This window comes from Micromys minutus, assembly GCF_963924665.1.
Source record: "Micromys minutus genome assembly, chromosome: 19".
NCBI classification, from domain to species: domain Eukaryota; kingdom Metazoa; phylum Chordata; class Mammalia; order Rodentia; family Muridae; genus Micromys; species Micromys minutus.
In genome coordinates, this window is record NC_137954.1 from 46,909,910 (window position 1) to 46,929,006 (window position 19,097).

The window sequence follows — 19,097 nt, forward strand, 5'->3', positions numbered from 1 at the left end:
AAGAGGCTGTCCTTTTTTCATTGAATGTTTATGGCTCCTTTGTCAAAGATCAAGTAACCATAGGTGTATGAGTTCATTTCTGAGTCCTTCACTCTATTCCATTGGTCTACCTGCCTATCTCTGTAACGATACCATGCAGGTTTTATCAAAGTTGATCTGTAATACAGCTTGAGGTCAGGGATGGTGATTCCTCCAGAATTTTTTTTTATTATTATTGAAAAGGATTTTGCTATCCTGGGTTTTTTTTATTATTCCAAATAAATTTACAAATTGTTCTTTCTATTTTTATGAAGAATTGAGTTAAAAATTTGATGGCAATTGAATTGAATCTGTAGATTGCCTTAGGCAAGATGGCATTTTTACAATGTTGATCCTTCCAATTCATGAGCCTGGGCGATCTTTCCACCTTCTGAGATCTTCTTCAGTTTTCTTCTTCAAAGACTTGAAGTTCTTGTTATACAGATCCTTCACTTGCTTACTTAGGTTAAACCCAAGATATTTTATATTCTTTGTGACTATTTTGAACGGTACTGACTCTCTAATGTTTTTCTCAGCCTGTTTATCCTTTGAGTAGAGATTTGGTCTATTAATTTTGTATCCAGTTACTTTAATGAAGTTGTTTATCAGGTGGATTAGTTCTCTGGTGGAATTTTTGACTCACTTAAGTATACTATCATATCATCAGGAAATAGTGATATTTTGACTTCTTCCTTTATAATTTGTATTGCATTGACCTCTTTTTTGCTGTCTGATTGCACTGGCTAGGACCTTCAGTACTATGTTGAATAGGTAGGGAGAGAGTGGACAGCTTTGTCTAATCCCTGATTTTAGCGGGATTGATTCAAGTTTCTCACCATTTAGTTTGATGTTGGCTACTATTTTGCTGTGTGTTTCCCTTAGTAAGTATGAGCTTTGAATTCCTGATCTTTCCAAGACTTTAAACATGAAGGGTGTTGAATTTTGTCAAATGCTTCCTCAGCTTCTAAAGAGATGATCATATGCTTTTTTTTTCTTTGAGTTTGTTTATATAGTGGATGACAATAATAGATTTCTGTGTATTAAACCATCCTTGGATCACTGGGATGAACCCTTCTTTATCATGATGAATGATCATTTTGATATATTCTTGGATTCAGTTTGCAAGAATTTTATTGAGTACTTTTGCATCAATGTTCATGAAAGAAACTGTACTGAAGTTCTCTTTCTTTGCGGGATCTTCCTGTGGTTTAGGAAGTCCTACATCTGATAGTCTTTACTATATACAAAGAAGTCAAATTCTAGAGAATCAAATTATCATATTAAAAATGGGGTACAGAACTAAACAAAGAATTACCAACTGAGGAAAACCAAATGACTGAGAAGCACCTGAAAAATGCTCAACAACGCTAGTCATCAGGGAAATGCTAATAAAAACAAAACTAAGATTCCACATTCCACTATTCAAAATGGCTAAGATCAAAAACTCACATGACAGCAGATGCTGGGGAAGATGTAGCTAATGAGGAACATTTCTCCACTCTTGGTGGGGTTGTAGACTGGCTGGTATATCCACTCTGGAAATCAGTCTGGCGGTTCCTCAGAAAATTAGACATAGTACTACCTGAGGACCCAGCTATAGCACTCCTGGGCATATACCCAAGACAAGTTCCAACATCTAATAAGAACACATGCTTAGCCATGATCATAGCAGCTTTAATTTAATAGCCAGAAGCTAGAAAAAATCAGATGCCCTTCAACAGAGGAATAGATACAGAAATCGTGGTACATGTACACAATGCAGAACTATTCAGCTATTTAAAACAACGACTTCATAAAACTTCTAGGCAAATGGATGGAACTAGAAGCTATCAACCTGTCACAAAAGAACACTCATGGTATGTAGTCACTGATACGCAGATACTAACACAGAGCGCTTGAATACCCAAGAAACAATCAATACAACCTATAAACCTCAAAAAGAAGGATTGCAGAAGGTGGATGTCTCAGTCCTTCTTAGAAGGGAGAATAAAACATTCAAGGAAGGAAATAAAGAGACAAATAAAGGAGCAGAAATTGGAGAGGGAATCATCCAGAGACTGCCTCACCTGGGGATCCACTCCATGTGTAGCTGCTAAATCCAAGAACTATCGCTGATTACAAGAGTGTTTATTGGTAGGAACATAAGATAAATGTCTCCTCAGAGGCTCTGCCAGAGCTATACTGATACAGAAGAGGATGCTCACAGCTAACCATCAAACTGAACACGGGAACCCCAATGAGGGAACTAGAGAGAGGACCGAAGGGACTGAAAGGGTCTGTAACCCCATGGGAAGAACAAAATGAACAACTAACCAAATCCACCACAGCTCCCAGGGACTAAAATACAAACCAATGAGTTCACACTGAGACACCCATGGTCCCAGGTGCATATGCAGCAGAGGATAGCATTTTCTGGTATCAAAGGGAGGAGAGGCCTTTGGTCCAGTGAAGGCTCATTTTTTTCAGTGGAACAGCAATGTGCTGAGGCTGGAGAGGGGCTTGAGCGAGGGAGCACCTTCAGGGAGGCAATGGGAGAGGGAGCATGTATGGGTGGGAGAAGTGGATAACATCCAAACTATAAGTACAGAGAATAAAATGCATGAAAATAAAAATAAAAAAATGTTTAAAGAGATATATTATCTGTATGACTATTAATTTAGAGAAAAATCAATAAATGGAGATCAATGATGTGCACACAAAACAACTATAATTATATGAACCCAACGCAGCTAGAATTAAGGCCAAGGTAAAACATGCAACACTACAGAACTTTAAAACCGCAATGATATAGCTAAAACACAAGATGCTTTTGAAAAATAGTATCTAACAACATAAAACATGCCAATAATGCTCTCTATTTCATGGAACATTATTGCTTCCGTGTTTTATAACTATGCTTATCAATAAATTTTAATGTATATAGCTGCTGTTCTTATAGGTTGAGCATAATTTTTTGCTGCTGTTTTGTTTTTACATAGCCTTAGTGACCTTCACTTAACCTTTATTTTTGCATTTCTATTATTTTGAGATATTTTTGTGCATTACAGGAAAACAAAACTCTTTGAAGTAGATATGGATAATATGTAGAAGCATGGAGCACCCCATAGCTATTGTTTGGTTTACTGTTTATCCATCTTAACAAGCTAATCTCTATCATAAAGTCAAATAATCAAGGCCACTGATGTGCAGAGACAGAAGTCCGCCTTCTTTTTTAGCATTCAATAAACCTCTATCCACGGAACCTGTTTTGTGTCCTAACACTGCACATTTGAACAGTGAAAGCAAAGACTGCTGGCAAATGGTTTTCAAAGTTAAGTACATCTTGAGAGTTTTCCTTTGTTTGGTTGAGGATTTTTCTGTTTACCAAGCTTTTAGAAAAAATTCTTCAGTCTTTAAATGTGATCAAATTGTTTAGAGACTGATCCCAAGTGTCCTTACTCACAGATATGTATCCTAGATGTCAATGGGGACTGTGCTAATCCTTCTTTTTCAGAAGAACATGCCCTTGGCACCTCTATTCAGACAGAATTCAGTGATGCTATTTAATTGACAGTTTAAAATTTGCAACAGGCAAAGCGGCTCTAGTCATAATCCCCACACTATATTTATGTCTCTTGTAAGTCATGAGCAGGCCAAGGACACTAAAGTCTAAAGGCTTCCAAAAGCCTGTGAGATCTGGAACACCTATCAGCCTATCCACGTGTGACCTGCTGAGAAATTGCAGTGATGCTTGAAAATATGGTTTTATTTCTTGATCAGTAGAAGTGAAATCGTTCTTTATTTTATCCCTTTCATTATACATCTCTATTAGATGCTGTGAGACCCACCGACAGCAAATCCCTGGAAACTACATTTCGAGATAGAGTTTGTTTACTTGTAGGGAAATTGCAATTACCTCCCATTGCCTTTAGGAAACAATTTTTAGACCACTTGTATGGTAATTTTTACTAAGGACCATTTTTTGTTCTTGTTTGTTTATGATGGAGTTTAACACTTTTGCTGCATATTTAAGGGAGGAAGAGATTTGACAGAAATAGGTTACTGTTATGTTAATAAATATCAAAATGAAAAAAGATGCCAGTAGAATATCCCAGGTTTTCAAAACCAAGAATAAAATAAGAACTAACTTATAGAAGTGGTGAGAGAATAATTAACTAGGAAGAATAGCAAGACACATAGTCATGCTTCTAAATCTAATACCTAAAATGGATTTTTCATTTTTTAATGTTGCATGTATTTTATTATTTCTTTCCTTAATAATTATGTGTAAAAAAGAGGTATGGACTTATACAACAATATCCAATAATCTTTTTGTGGTAGACTTGCTACTAAAAATCTATTTTGATAATGACAAGAACATAAATATTTTGAGGATGCCTTAGTTACCTAGAAAAAAACAAGACAAACGTAAAAGAATTTCAGCAGCAACAGCTTAAAACTATTTTCTTATGAAAATCATTAAGTACTATGATTTGTAGAATACTTTGTATTGCATATACCGTAGGAACACATAACCAAAAAGACAGATGGTGAAAATTACTGGAAAATCATACTCTGCAGGATTTAAGAAACTCATAATACATAGGTTGAATAATTAAAACAATGCTTTTACCTACTCCTCTCCACTCCTCTCTCTAGGCTTCAAGATAGTTTGGACTGGTGGGACTGCTCAGATGGTAACGTTGCTTGACTACTGGCCTGGTAACGAGAGCTGCATCCTATTATCCCACAGCTATACTAAAGTGAATGATAACACAAAAACACCCATCTAACATCTGAAAACTAGTGTAATGACTAGCCAAACTGTGGACTCTCTTTATAGGCTCTGGACAAAAGATAATACAGGTATGCATTCTTTGCAGAAGGTCCTGAATGTATTTTGTATAAGAGCATTGTACCTGAAGACAAGATTACAAATAAGCATCATATTTTTTCTGATACTTATTAATACATCAAGACATCACTGGAGATGAAGTTGCTGAGAAAACAAAAATGGATATAAAGGCAATAACAGATTTCTTAAAATAGAAGTATTTCTATTGACTCATTAAAAAAAACATGAAACTACTTTTCTATAAAGTATGTTCATAACCACCAACACATAATCTGACATGATTATTTCAATAAGGTTAATAAATGTAAATTTTAGAAAGGAGAAATGGCAATTTGCCTCACTTTTCTATAACACATTTTTGTGAATTAAAATCTGTTTTTTGATAAAGAAGTTCCAAATCTTCACTAGAGACTTGCTAAATTTTGGGTACAACACATGACACTTCCATAAATCAATGTATTTCTCTGTTGTTTAAAGTCCACATGAGCCTAAAAACTATGTTATCTCTTATTCTATGAATATCAGTGTGTTCTACTTGATAGATCTTTGTATGTTCTGATTCTTATATCTTTACATAAAAAATTTCTTAGAGTTTATTCTTTGCACAGTATAATGAATTTTATATTTTTGTTTTCCCTATAGGTACATAAAATGTTTTAGTCCACCTATTATGGGTCTGTTTCAGTAGTGTAGAATTTAAAACTTAGTTTCAATAATACAAATGATGCAAATTCATATGCAGGCACAACTAAGTATAAAGCAACCAAGAGATAAAATATTTCATAATATCTATGTGCAACCATGATGAGTTAGTATACATTGGTGAACTAGTCTAACAAATTAAAAGTAGGTATTTAGAAACATATACTCAGAGATTAGCATCAGTTATATAAAAATATCATTAAATAAATAGTAGACACCTTGGCAGTCCATAAAACTGTCTGTTCCCCAGAAGATATATAAAAAGTATAAAAGTATACAAAATAACAATGATCAAATATTCAGCCAATTACTAAATTGTTAAATATAAACCATACTCTCTTCATCCATGTCAATGAAGAAAAGCAAGAATTCCATAATACTTGGTAGTACTATCACAAATAAAGAGAGATTTTCACAAGCAGACCAAGGATGATCAAAGCCATTTGGAATTATTATAGACAATTTTATGGCCATAGTTTATTTACATAAACTACACTCATTAAATGCTCAAATCAAAAAAGGAACTAAGAAATGAAATATATATAACACATTCTCAAAATAATAATTCCAGTTGCAGTAGTGTATTCTTAAACAACGAGAAGCATTTAACTTTCAAATAATACAGGTTGTATAATTAGTAGGCAAATTGGAAGGAACAGTGTCCATATAATTCATTTCATGCCAAAAGGTGATTAAGATATCAAAAAATTTCCTTTGAAGGTCTTAAGTAAACACAGAATTAGAACTCTTTTAAAAATAGAAATTTCTGAAAAAAGGAATTATAGAGGAACAAAAGAGCAAAGGTGTCTCATGACATAGATTGGTAGGTTTAACAGTAAAGATCAAAATCCTACCGCTCATCCCATTGATGCCAGAGAATGCTATCCTCCGTTACATATGCAACTGGCGATATGGGTCTCTCTGTGTGAACTCATTGGTTGGTGTTTTAGTCCCTGGCAGCTGTGGTGGGTTTGGTTAGTTGATCATTTTGTTCTTCCCATGGGATGGCGGACCCTTTCAGATCCTTCAGTCCTTTCTCTAGCTCCTTCATTGGGGTCCTCATGGTTAGTCTAATGGTTAGCTGTAAGCCTCCTCCTCTGTATCAGTATGTCATTGACTGAGCCTTTGAGGAGGCAGCCATATTATGTTCCTGCCAGTAAAAACTACTTGGCAGCACGAATAGTGCTTGCATTTAGTTTCTGCTTATGGGGTGAGTCCCCAGGTGAAGCAATCTCTGGAAGATCTTTTCTCCAATCCCTACTCCTCTGTTTAATTCCTCTCATGAGCGTTTTGTTCTCATTTTGAAGTGTGTTCTTTAAAGTTCTCCCATGCGTGTTTTGTTCTGCCTTCTAAAAAAGACTGAGGTATCCACATTATGGCCTTGCTTTAATTTGGGCTTCATAATTTCTGTGAATTTTCTCTTGGGCATTCCAGGTTTTTGTGTTAGTATCTGCTTATAAGTGAGTACATACCATGAGTGTTCTTTTGTGACTAGGTTACTTCACTCAGGATGATAGCTTCTAGTTTTATTCATTTGCCTAGGAATTTCATGAAGTCATTGTTTTTGATATATAAGTAGTACTCCATTGTGTAAATATACCACAATTTGTACCCATTCCTCTGTCAAAGGACATATGGGTTCTTTTCAGCTTCTGGCTGCTTTTCAGCTTAAGGCTGCCATGAACATTGTGGAAAATGTGTCCTACTTAGATGTTGGAGCTTCCTTTGGGTATATGTCCAGGAGAGGTATAGCTGGGTCTTCAGTTAGTAATATCTCCAATAATCTGAGGAACCACCAAACTGATTTCCAGAGTGGTTGTACCAGCTTACAACCCCACCAACCGTGGAAGTGTGGTCATCATTCTCCGCATTCTCTCCAGCATCTGCAGTCACCTGACACTTTGATCTTGGCCATTCTGAGTGGTGAGAGGTGAAATCTCATGGTTGTTTAGCTTTGCATTTCCCTGATGAGTAAAGATGTTGAGCATTTTTTAGGTGCTTCTCAGCCATTTAGTATTCCTCAGTTGAGAATTATCTGTTTACCTTCGTGCCCCATTTTTTAAAAAGTTTTTTTGATTCTCTAGAAACTAACTTCGTGAGTTTTCTGTATGTATTGGATACTAGCCCTCTATCAGATATAGAATTGGTAAAAATCTTTTCCCAATATGTTGGTTGTCAGATTGTCCTTTTGGCAGTTTCCTTTGCTATAGAGAAACTTTGCAATTTCATGAGGTCCCATTTGTTGACTCTTGGTTTTAGAGCATAAGACATTGATATTCTGTTCAGGAAAATTTTCTCCTATGCTTATGTGTTCTAAGCTCTCTCCCACTTTCTATTCTATTAGTTTCAGTGTACCTGGTTTTATGTGCAAGTCTGTTATCCACTTGGACTTGAGCTTTGTTACAAGGAGATAAGAAACTATAAATTTGAATTCTTGTGAATGCTGACTGCCAGTTGATCCAGCACAATTTGTTGAAGAGGCTGTCCTTTTCTAATGGATGTTTTTGGGTCCTTAGTCAAAGATCAATTAACCATAGGTGTATGAATTCATTCCTTGTAGTCTTTATCACAACTGATCTGTAATACAGCTTGAGGTCTGAGATGATGATTTTCCCCAGAAGTTTTTTTTTTTATTGTTGAGAATAGTTTGATATCCTTGGTTATTATTATTATTCCAAATAAATTTGAATTTTTTCTAACTCTATGCAGAATTGAGTTAGAATTTTGGTGAGGATTGCATTGAATCTGTAGTTTTTCTTAGGCACGATGACCATTTTTATAATGTTGATCCTTCCAATCCATGAGCATGGGAGATCTTTCCAACTTCTGAGGTCTTCTTTGATTTTCTTCTTCAGAGACTTAAAATTCTTGTCATACACATTCTTCACTTGCTTGAATAGGTTCTCTGCTAGGCAGTTTATATTATTTGGACTATTGTGAAGAGTACCAATCCTCTAATTTCCTTCTCAATCTGTTTATCCTTTGTGTAGGGGAAGGCAACTGATTTGTTCGAGTTAATTTTATATCCAGCCAATTTGTTGAGGTTGTTTATCAAATGGAGAAATTCTCTGGTGGATCCATCTCATATACAACCACCAAACCCATACAATATTGCTGGTGCCAAGAACTACGTGCTGACCAGAGCCTGATATAGTTGTCTCCCAAGAAGATCTGCCAGATTATGACAAATACAGAGGCAGATGCTCATAGCCAACCATCGTTCTGAGAATGGGCCCCCAGTGGATGAGTTAGAGAAAGGAATGAAAGAGCTGAAGGTGTTTGCAACTCCATAAAACATATATCAACCAACCATCCCAGGGACTAAACGACTGTCCAAAATGTACACATGAATGGATCCATGGGCGCAACTGCATATGTAGCAAAGAATACTCTAGTTGTGCTTCAGTGGAAAGAGAAGCCCTTGATCATGCCAAGTGTAGAGGAATGTCCAAGAGTAGAGGTGGGAAGGCACATTGTGGGGGCACTCTCCTAGAAGCAGGTGAAAGGGGAATGAGATAGGGGCTTTATGTAGGGGAAACCAGGAAAGGGGATAACATTTGAAATGTAACCAAAATATATCCAATAAACAATAAAAAATACTAAGAAAGAAAGAAAGACATACAGACAGACAGAAAAAATAAAGAGAGAAAAAAAGAAAAAATGAAAGAAAGAAAGGAAGGAAGGAAGAAAAAAGAAAGAAAGAAAGAAAGCAAGAAAGAAAGAAAGAAAGAAAGAAAGAAAGAAAGAAAGAAACAGGGAACTTGAACAGTCTAGCTCAGATAGAAGAGAAGGATGGTATACCAATCCATAAGGAAAATTTCTAACCCCAAAATGTTTCTGTTCAATATAAGTGCAAGGGCAAAAATGGAAAAGAAACAGAAAAAGATGATCCAGTGAACAGTCCAACTGGTAATCCAACTCATGAGCAGACACCATGACCTGAAACTAATACTGATGCTATGACATGCTCATAGGCAGGAGCCTAGCATAGCTGTCCTTTGAAAGACCTAATCATCAGCTAAGACAGACAAAAAATACTTACATCTAACCATTTGACAGAAGTTGGTGATCTCAATGGTTGAATTAGAGAAAGGCTGAACGAAGAGAGAGGAAGTCAACTTCTTAGGAAGACTGGCAATTTTAACAAACCTGGATTCCAGAGAACTATTAAACACTGAGCCACCAACCAAGCAGCATAAATGAGCTAGTTTGAAGGCCCCAACACATATATAGCTGATGACTGCCTGGTCTAGCCTCAGTGGTAGGAAATGTTCCTAATTCAAGAGTCATGAGGCCTTGGGGAAGTGAGAGGCCTGGTGGTGAGAGAGAATTCTCTCAGAGAAAAGGGGGAGGAGGAATGGAATGCAGAATTGTGGGTAGGAAAGCTGGGAGGCAGGAAAACTATTGGGTTTTCCATTTAAAAATCTGTTGGGTACATTTATCTTTGTTTTGTAAAATAAAGTTGTTAAAAAAAGAAAGGAAAAACAAAAAAAATCTGTTGGTGCTTAGTTGTGCATGCATAGAAATTTGCATGTCTTGGTTTTTTTTTTTTTTTTTTTGATGTTGTATATTATATAAGTAGACATAGTGTGATGTGTCTCCTATATGAGAATGTATTCAGTTTAAAGCAAGAAAGTCATCAGCTCTGTTCTACTCTGTGGATTCCTTTAACATTTGTGGAGCTTGGATGTGGAACTGTGCAATTCTGTGACTGGGTTCTATATCAAGTTACACTGTGACAAAACAAACAAGCAAGCACAGGAACAGAGGAAACAGAATTGCTTTTCCTGAATCAATCAAAGTATTTTTGTTTATAGTCTTCTTATAGTCTTTTTTTCATTTGGAAAATTTTCAGTTATACTTTTTATTTTACTAATAGTTGTTTTTTTTTTTTCAAAAGAGTATATGGTTTTAGTTGTCCTCTCAAAGTGGTGTTCTTCAGTGTTTTCTGTCATCTCTGTGTAGGTCCATGTCACTTTCACTGGAGATTCTGTCTTGAAGTGGTCATATTTGTTTACATAGTTTTGCTCTAGAACTTACTCACATTATTTGTTATGTACTATATTTAGTTTAGCTTTATAAATAGAACCATGTAAAATACTGTATTTAATTTCATATTTCAGTAAACAAATTTCTTACAAAACTAAAAAAAAAGATGTATCGGATTAACGGGTGAAATAAGTTATATTATTTTGGGATGGTTCACAAAATAAATAATCATAGGTGAGACAGCACTGAGAGAGTGCACACATGACTTTATGATTTCTGCACACTACATTCTCATGTGTGGTTCACTCGTGGCTAACGGGAAAGAGCAATGTAAGAGATCTGTAAGATGACCAAACATAGCATGATTCTACAGTTATTTATTTATTTTTTTATTATTTGGTCTATTAAGTATGTTATACATATGTAAGCTAGGTTTTCTGAATTTATAATCCCTTTGACTCTAACTCCTAAGCGTTGATCTTACCTAATTTTACATTTAAAATTAAGGTTGAAAGTAATGTCCTCTTGATTCTTTGATGAGAGCAAAACAACATGAAATCATTGTCAATAGAAATATGAAGCCCCAAGTTCCTATAGGTTGCTAGTATTCCTCCTCATGCCATTTAGTGTATCATTGTAGGGAGCAGTTCCCGGACCGCGTCCGCTAAGATGGCGCTGACATCCACTTGCACTGTGGTAAACAAATGTATTACGCATGTGCAATACTGCTCTTGGCGCCAGGTGGCACTATGCTAATTTGGTGATCCCTGCTCTGCCAATCCCTGAGGGACAAATCATCCTTCCCCCTTAGAGGGAGATAAATAGAGAGAGCGCTCAGTGCTCCAGTTTCCCGTGTTCAGCATCAAGGTGTTCCTGAATAAAGGCTGTTGAGAAGAATACGAGTGTCGTGTCTTCCTTGCCAGACGAGGTGGGGCTCGACATATCATGGAGGTAGATTTTATCCATTCATTGGAGTGAAACATCATTTAATTCCTTGAAATCAATTTCTCATTTCTGATGACTTGTTAACCAAAAGTGAGAGCCTCAAATGAGCTTATTTAATTTACTGTGGTTATTTTAGTAAATGTTTCTATTTTTCAACCTGAAGAGAAAAAAGGGATGACTAGGCTCTTTTAGAATATTTTATTGCATAAGTAATTTGGGCATCTTGTATGCTTGAGATTTGAGAAATATCTTAACATTATTTCTGAGCATAAATATATGAATTATCTTGAAAAACACTCGTGAATATGTGCTCCTTCATGCACTTTGATTACATGTCACTTTGTCTCTGTTGAACGTGCTCACCCCACTCCTTTCACTGCTGCGATGCCGGAATAGCTCTTTACCTTGTTGACACAATTTCTCTTTAAATTCAACAGCCATAGGATTTGGCCTTGTGTTATCATCTGGAACATGGTATCTCATATATATTAATAATCTAATGATTAATAGAGCAGCAACAATAATAACACAATCTATATCAACATTTTAGAAAATTTCAAAATATGTTATACTACTTGCTGCTTTTTATACAAACGATATAAGAACAGAGAAAGGTAAGTCATCGTATTGAAGATGGACAGGAATAGTTTATAAGGACATTCTTGGAATATAGTATATGCAGAAATATTACACCTTAATGTTATATAAAAAATCAGAGCCATGAAAATGATTTTGTATAGTCAACAACAGAAGCAATCATAAAATCAAGGAAGGATCATAAGTCATAGTTAAAATCTTTAGGTGAAAGGCTTAGTTCTACTATAAAGGCAGGTATTGGAGTGTTTGATCCTGCTCCACTGAGTATATAGATAATACAGTTTGGACTTTCAAATGTTGTTCTATTTTTTTACTTAAATTTAATTTTAGAAGGGGGTGCAGTAGAAGTCATAAGGGTGAGGGAAGAAATGGGAAGTGAGTGTGATCATGTTGCATGATAGAACATTCACAAAAAATTAATAAAAATATTATGCCACAAAAAACTTAATATTGAGTTCTTAGTATATAATAGGAAGTGGTTTTCTACAGAAAAGGTACAAAATAATGATTATGTTCTGAACATGAGAATGAAGATAAGAAAAACAAAGCGAGTAGGACCAATGGTCTCTTGGGTCTTATATCACTTAGCTAAAGAATTCTCTTTGTATTTCAGTTTAAGTGGAAGAATTCCAAAGAGAGTGAGTTATCATGGTACTTGAGTGAGATTCCTGCCCGTGTAGAGAGACATTTATATGTGAGAGAGAAAAAAATTGCTTTGTCCTTGAAACTACAGTATTGTAAACAGAAATTAGAGCTAGGCTTTGGATAATCAAAGCAGTTTCTAATTGTTCCTACTGTTTGAATGATTTGTTTGGTCATCACATCTCAGCATGATCAGTATGTAGACAACAGTGTCAGCCACAAAGCTCACCAGTTGTTCTCTATTCATGAGAAAGAAATACCCCACCAGGGTTTGCAGAAAAATACTATGACTCCTTACTTTTAGATAAAACTATGCATATTTATAGATACTTAGGTCTAGTGAGACAGCAAGTGACCTTGGCTAAGTTCTCAACATTTTGCATGCACAGTTTACTTGCAAGACACAGCGATAATTAAACTCTTTGTCACTTTCTGAATATGTCCTCACAAATCGATATGCTGAAACTGTACTTCTAAAATAGTAGGATGACAATGTGGGTTTCTTATGTGGTGAACAAGTCAACAGGGTTGTACTTCTTCAAATCGTTGAATTAAGACAAAGGTTTATCCTGTAAGTTTTCTATCACATGAAGATATAGAATTAAGTCTTTGTGTATTCGGTCTTCATCTTTTGTAAAATACTTACACAAAAGGCAGGAAAAGTTCCTTGTAAGATTTGAAACCTGCAGCCTAACTTTAAATTTCTGGAATTTAGCTTGATTAAAATATGAATGTCAGTTCTTAATAATAACTCTGGATGCAATGTTTTATTATAGTAATAGTAATAACTAAGATATCATCCTTAGGAGAATGACCTTCAAAATTGCTACTTAGAGTAGTGGAAAATTATTTTGGTTATATTCTGAATTTCATAGATAACTTATCTTACCCTGAGAGTTAGCAATTGTCATCTTGTGAATAAAGAAGGTGTCAGTAGACACAAGTAAAAAATAATTTACAGCATTTATATGTAGTTACTAGATTTACAATGTGATGATTAATAGCAACTTTAGAATGACTTGAGTACATGTTGGTCACTTACCAAATATATGGTTAGTAGAAGGGTGATATCATTGAAATCTTAAATCAAGATGCATCTCAAGAAAATATCTGTCCCAATACTTTCTGGTTATACACAAACTAAGTACATCTGCTTTGGCTTAAGTAAAATGAGTCAGTAAATTTTTTAGTTATCAAAGATAATATATTCAATAGATTAAGGAGGTTTTGTTTTAAGTTATCTCACATTTTTAAATTTTAAGAGGGTTGTATAGATTTTCATCGATTGGAAAAAAATATAGAAGTCATATAATCAATGAGAGAGTGAAGGAACGAGAGCAGATAGCAAAAGGAAGGTGAATGTGGTCAAAGGACATATAGTGTGAAAGATGACAGAGTAAAATTCATAATTTTATAAAATTACCTGTGCTACTTCAATGTTATTATAATAAGTTGACAGTTTTGTTTAGAGAAGAATAAATATAAGCCTTGCTAGTCTTTCAATATCAATATATATATATATATATATATATATATATATATATATATATATATATAGTTATCATAGGCATTAAAAACATATTTCATATTTTTACTTGAACACATTCAGTATACTGTCTCATGGTCATTATTATGGCCATATAAAGTGACATCTCCTTCTTAATTTCTAGCCCCCATTCTGTTTTTGGAAATGGAAATATTGCTAGGAGTCAACATCAGCTTCAACATTTTGATAATCCTGCTGGTGCCTCCCTAGTGATGGACAACAAATGTATATTACCCTACACTATTTTTGAATTACACACTTTAAAAATTATATAGAATTTAAAAGACTTTAAAATTGTATACATTTGATACTAGAAAATAATTACAACATGCTTCTCTCTATATTCTTTCATTTACCCTTCGCATTAAATGATTGTATGTCAATGATCATAGATACAGAGTTATAGATATATGACAGATAAGTAGGTGGATCAATAAATGGATGTATGGATAAATGAGCGATAGATTGATCATAGATAGATAGATAGATAGATAGATGATAGATAGATATATAGATAGATAGATAGATAGATAGATGATAGATAGATAGATGATAGATAGATAGATAGATAGATAGATAGATAGATAGATAGATAGATAGATCCTCCTTAGGTTCATTGTATATAATGTTGGTTTATGTATGTTTTCTGGGCAGCCATTAGATACTAGACAACAAGTTGTTTGTTATTCCCTGTTGAAGACCATCTTTCTAACTTTCAGTTTCCTTCATCTGCTTGTTTTTCTTTGTACAGGACTGAATTACCATCCATAAAGGTATTTAAAATCCCTAAAGACAAATCATAGCATCCTCAAATAACAATATTGCCCTAGTTTTGTGTTTTACTATTTTAGATTTTACTTCATATAAGAAAAATTTTGTTTCTAGGATTTAAGGAGTATTAAATGAATGTAGTTGTAACATATTTGTAATTACTTAAGAAATGTGTTGATTTATTTTTTAATTAAAAAGACAATTAAATTGTTTCTTCACTTACATTTTCTCTGTTCATTTCTTCCCATCGTTATGCTCTTTCACAATATAATGGGCTCTTTCCTTCAACATTTATGGATATGTATTGAATATGTACAGATAGTGTGATCATTTTGTTTACTGTTGTGTGTGTGTGATTGATTCCAAGACTGACTATTTGAAACTGGATAAACAGTTAAGGGGTTTTATTCCTGGAGTAAATTACATTTCACAGTCTCTGCATTTTTTGAGTGTCTAAGAATTTTGGCCAGATATGGGGCCTAATAAGATTCCCTATTTAATGTCAGCATGTCTGTTGGTGGTGTACTTCTTCAGGCTTTATTCAGGCAGCCATGTTGTTGAGATATCTTGTGTAAAGCTTCACTCTCAATTTTCTTTTTTTTAAAATTTAATCATTTTTTAATTAAGACTATATTCCCTTTCCAGTCTACCCTATGACTGTTTCACATCCCATACCTCCTCTTTCCCGTCGTCACAAGGATGTACCTACCTCCTTCCCCAACCCAACATCAGACCTCTCCACTTTCTGGATCCTCCAGTTTCTTGAGGGTTAGGTGCATCTTCTCACACTAAGTACAAACCCAGTAGTCTTCTGCTGTGTATATGTTGGGAATATCATATCAGCAGGTGTATGCTGCCTGGTTTGTGGCCTAGTGTTTAAGAGACCTTTGGGGGTCCAAATTAGTTGAGACTGTGGGTCTTCTTATAGGGTCCTTCTCCTCCTCAGCTTCTTCCAGCTTTTTCCTAATTCAACCTCAGCAGCTTCTTTTCATTGCTTGGGTGCAACGATCTGACTCCTTTAGCTGCTTGTTGGGTCTTTCAGAGGACAGTCATGGTAGGTGTCTTTTTGTGAATATACCATAGCATCAGTAATAGTGTCAGACTTGGTGGCCTCCTCTTGATATGGATCCCAAGTTGGTCATGTCTCTTGATCTCTTTTCCTCAGAATCTTCTCAATTTTCATACCTGCAGTTCTTTCAGACAGGATCAATTAGGGGTCTATTTTGACTATAAGATGACAATCCTGTCCCTCACTTGATGTTCTGTCTTTCTACTGGTGATAGGCTCTACAAGTTCCCTCTCTCCACTCTGTGGCATTTCATCTAAGGCCAGTTTCTTTGAGACCTGAGAGTCTGTCAGTTCTCAGAGACAGGATCTCATAGCAGATTTTCTGGTCCTCAGCATTTTATATTCCATGAGTGTTCTGTATATGAGTTGTGTTATAGATACATTAATTGGGGTTGGGTGTCTCACAATCAATTATTATTTGCATTTGAGCCACATGTGATTTCCTGTCATTGTCTTTATATGTTATCAAGAAAAGTTTCCTTATGACTGGCAAGAGCTGTACATATCTTCACATGTTGCAAAGAGAAATTTCTTCTGGAAGACCAATGAGAACTTATCTGTCCATATGAAGATAAATATTTAGAATGTAGCTAGGTATTATGTTCAGTTAACAAGTTATAATAGTGGGTCTTCTGCTAAGGTTCATGGACTTACTAGCTCCAAAGTGTTGGCTTAGTTTACAGTACCAAATATTATTTCTGTCCTGTTTTATAGTTCTGAAGTCCCCTTAGAGAGTTGGTGGTTATAGCGGAGATATGAGTGCTGCGAGTGCACCATCAGGGTTACAGTGTCTGTGCAGTGATTCATGGACTTTAAAGCTGTGTAGCACTATTTATTGCATCCTTTTCTTGGAAACTTGCACACACACACACACACACACACACACACACACACACGTATACCTCAGAGTGCTCATATAAAAATTTTGTATTTCTCTCCTGTTTCTCTTTCTAACACACACATGAGAGAGAGAGAGAGAGAGAGAGAGAGAGAGAGAGAGAGAGAGAGAGAGAGAGAGGGAGGGAGGGAGGGAGGGAGGGAGGGAGGGAGGGAGGAAGGGAGGGAAGAGAGAGAGAGAGAGAGAGAGACAGAGAGAGACAGAGAGAGAGACAGAGACAGAGACAGAGACAGAGACAGAGACGGAGAGCTTTTTGAGATGGAGTATCTCTACATAGCCCTCCCTAGCTTAGAACTCACTAAGCCTTTTATTTACAGATACCCACATACTTTTGAAGTGCTGATCTTAAACATGTATGTGCCCCATGCACACCACACATTCTACATTTTTAAAAGAAACAGTCCTGTCAGAAATTTTAGGCTACAGGAGGACATTTGAGTTTTCATATTTGTATTTTAAGCTTGTTGTGTGAGATCGCTACTATAAGGGATATAAAATATGATTACAGGATATAACTAGAAATAACCATTTATGAGCACAGAGGAGTACAGGCCCTCGCTATATGTTGGAGCATCTTTTAGACATATGCCCCGAGGTACTGCTGAGTCATCAGGTAGTAAGTACTATGTCCAACTTTCTGAGGAATTGCCAGACTTATTCCTACAGTGTTTGTATGAGCTTGCACTCCAACCAGGAATTGAGGAATGTTCTTTTTTCTCCATAACCTTGCAAGAATCTGCTGTCATGTGAGATTCGATCTTACCCATTCTCACTGGTGTGAGGAGGAATCTTAGGGTTGTTGTGATTTGCTTTTCCCTGATGAGTAGGAATTTTGATCATTTCTTTAGGTGCTTCTCAGTCATTGGTATTCCTCAGCTGAGAATTCTATGTTTAGATCTGTACCCACTTTTTAAATAGAGTAATTTGCAACTTTTTTGAGTTCCTTTTATATATTTGATATTAGCCAACTATCAGACATAGGACTGGAAAAACGTCTTTTTCCAAGCTCTTGGTTGTCTTTTGACAATGTCCTTTGCATTACAGAAGCTTTGGAATTTTATGAGCCTACATTTGTTCTCTTCTTGATCTTTGAGCATAAGCCATTGTTGTTCTTTTCTGGACATTTTTCCATGTCCATATTTCAAGGCTTTTGACTAATTTCTCTTCTATTAGTTTCAGTAAGTCTGGTTTTATGTGGAGGTCCTTGATCCATGTGGACCTGAGCTTTGTACAGAGATAAGATTTTGTCAATTTGCATTCTCTACCTGTTTACCTCCAGTTGAACCAGCACCATATGTTTAAAATGCCTTTATTCCACTGGATGATTTTAGCTTCTTTGTCAAAGTTCAAGTAACCAGAGGTGTGTGGATTCATTTCTGGGTCTTCAATTTGATATCTTTGAACTACCTGCCTATTTCTGTACCAATACCCTGCAGCTTTTATCACTATTGCTCTGTAATACAGCTTGAGGTCTGGAATGTAGTTTTTCCCAGAAGTTCTTTTATTGTTGAGAGTAGGGCATTTTTTTTTTGTTATTCTAAATAAATTTTTAAATTGCTCTTTTTCTCTTTATGAAGAATTGAGTTGGAATTTTGATGAGGATTGCATTGAATCTCTAGTAGATTGCTTTTGGCAACATGGCCATTTTTAGTATATTAATCCTGACAATCCATGAGCATGGGAGATCTTTTTATCTCCAGGGTCTTCTATTTCTTTCTTCAGAATCTTGAAGTTCTTGTCACACAGATCTTTCACTTGCTTGGTTAGAGTCACACTCAGGTATTATAATGTTTGTAACTATTGTAAAGGGGGCTGTTTCCCTAATTTTTTTCTCAGCCTGTTTATCCTTAGAGAAGAGGAAGATTACAGATTTGTTTGACTTACTTTTATATCTAGCCACTTTGCTGAAGTTGTTTATCAGGTTTAGAAGTTCTCTGTAGAATTTTTGGGGTCACTTAATTATACCATTATGTCATTTACAAATACTGATATTTTGACTTCTTCCTTTCCTATTTGTATCCCTTTGACCGTCCTGTGTTATCTAATTTATCTGATTAGAACTTAGAGTACTATATTGAAAAGGTAAG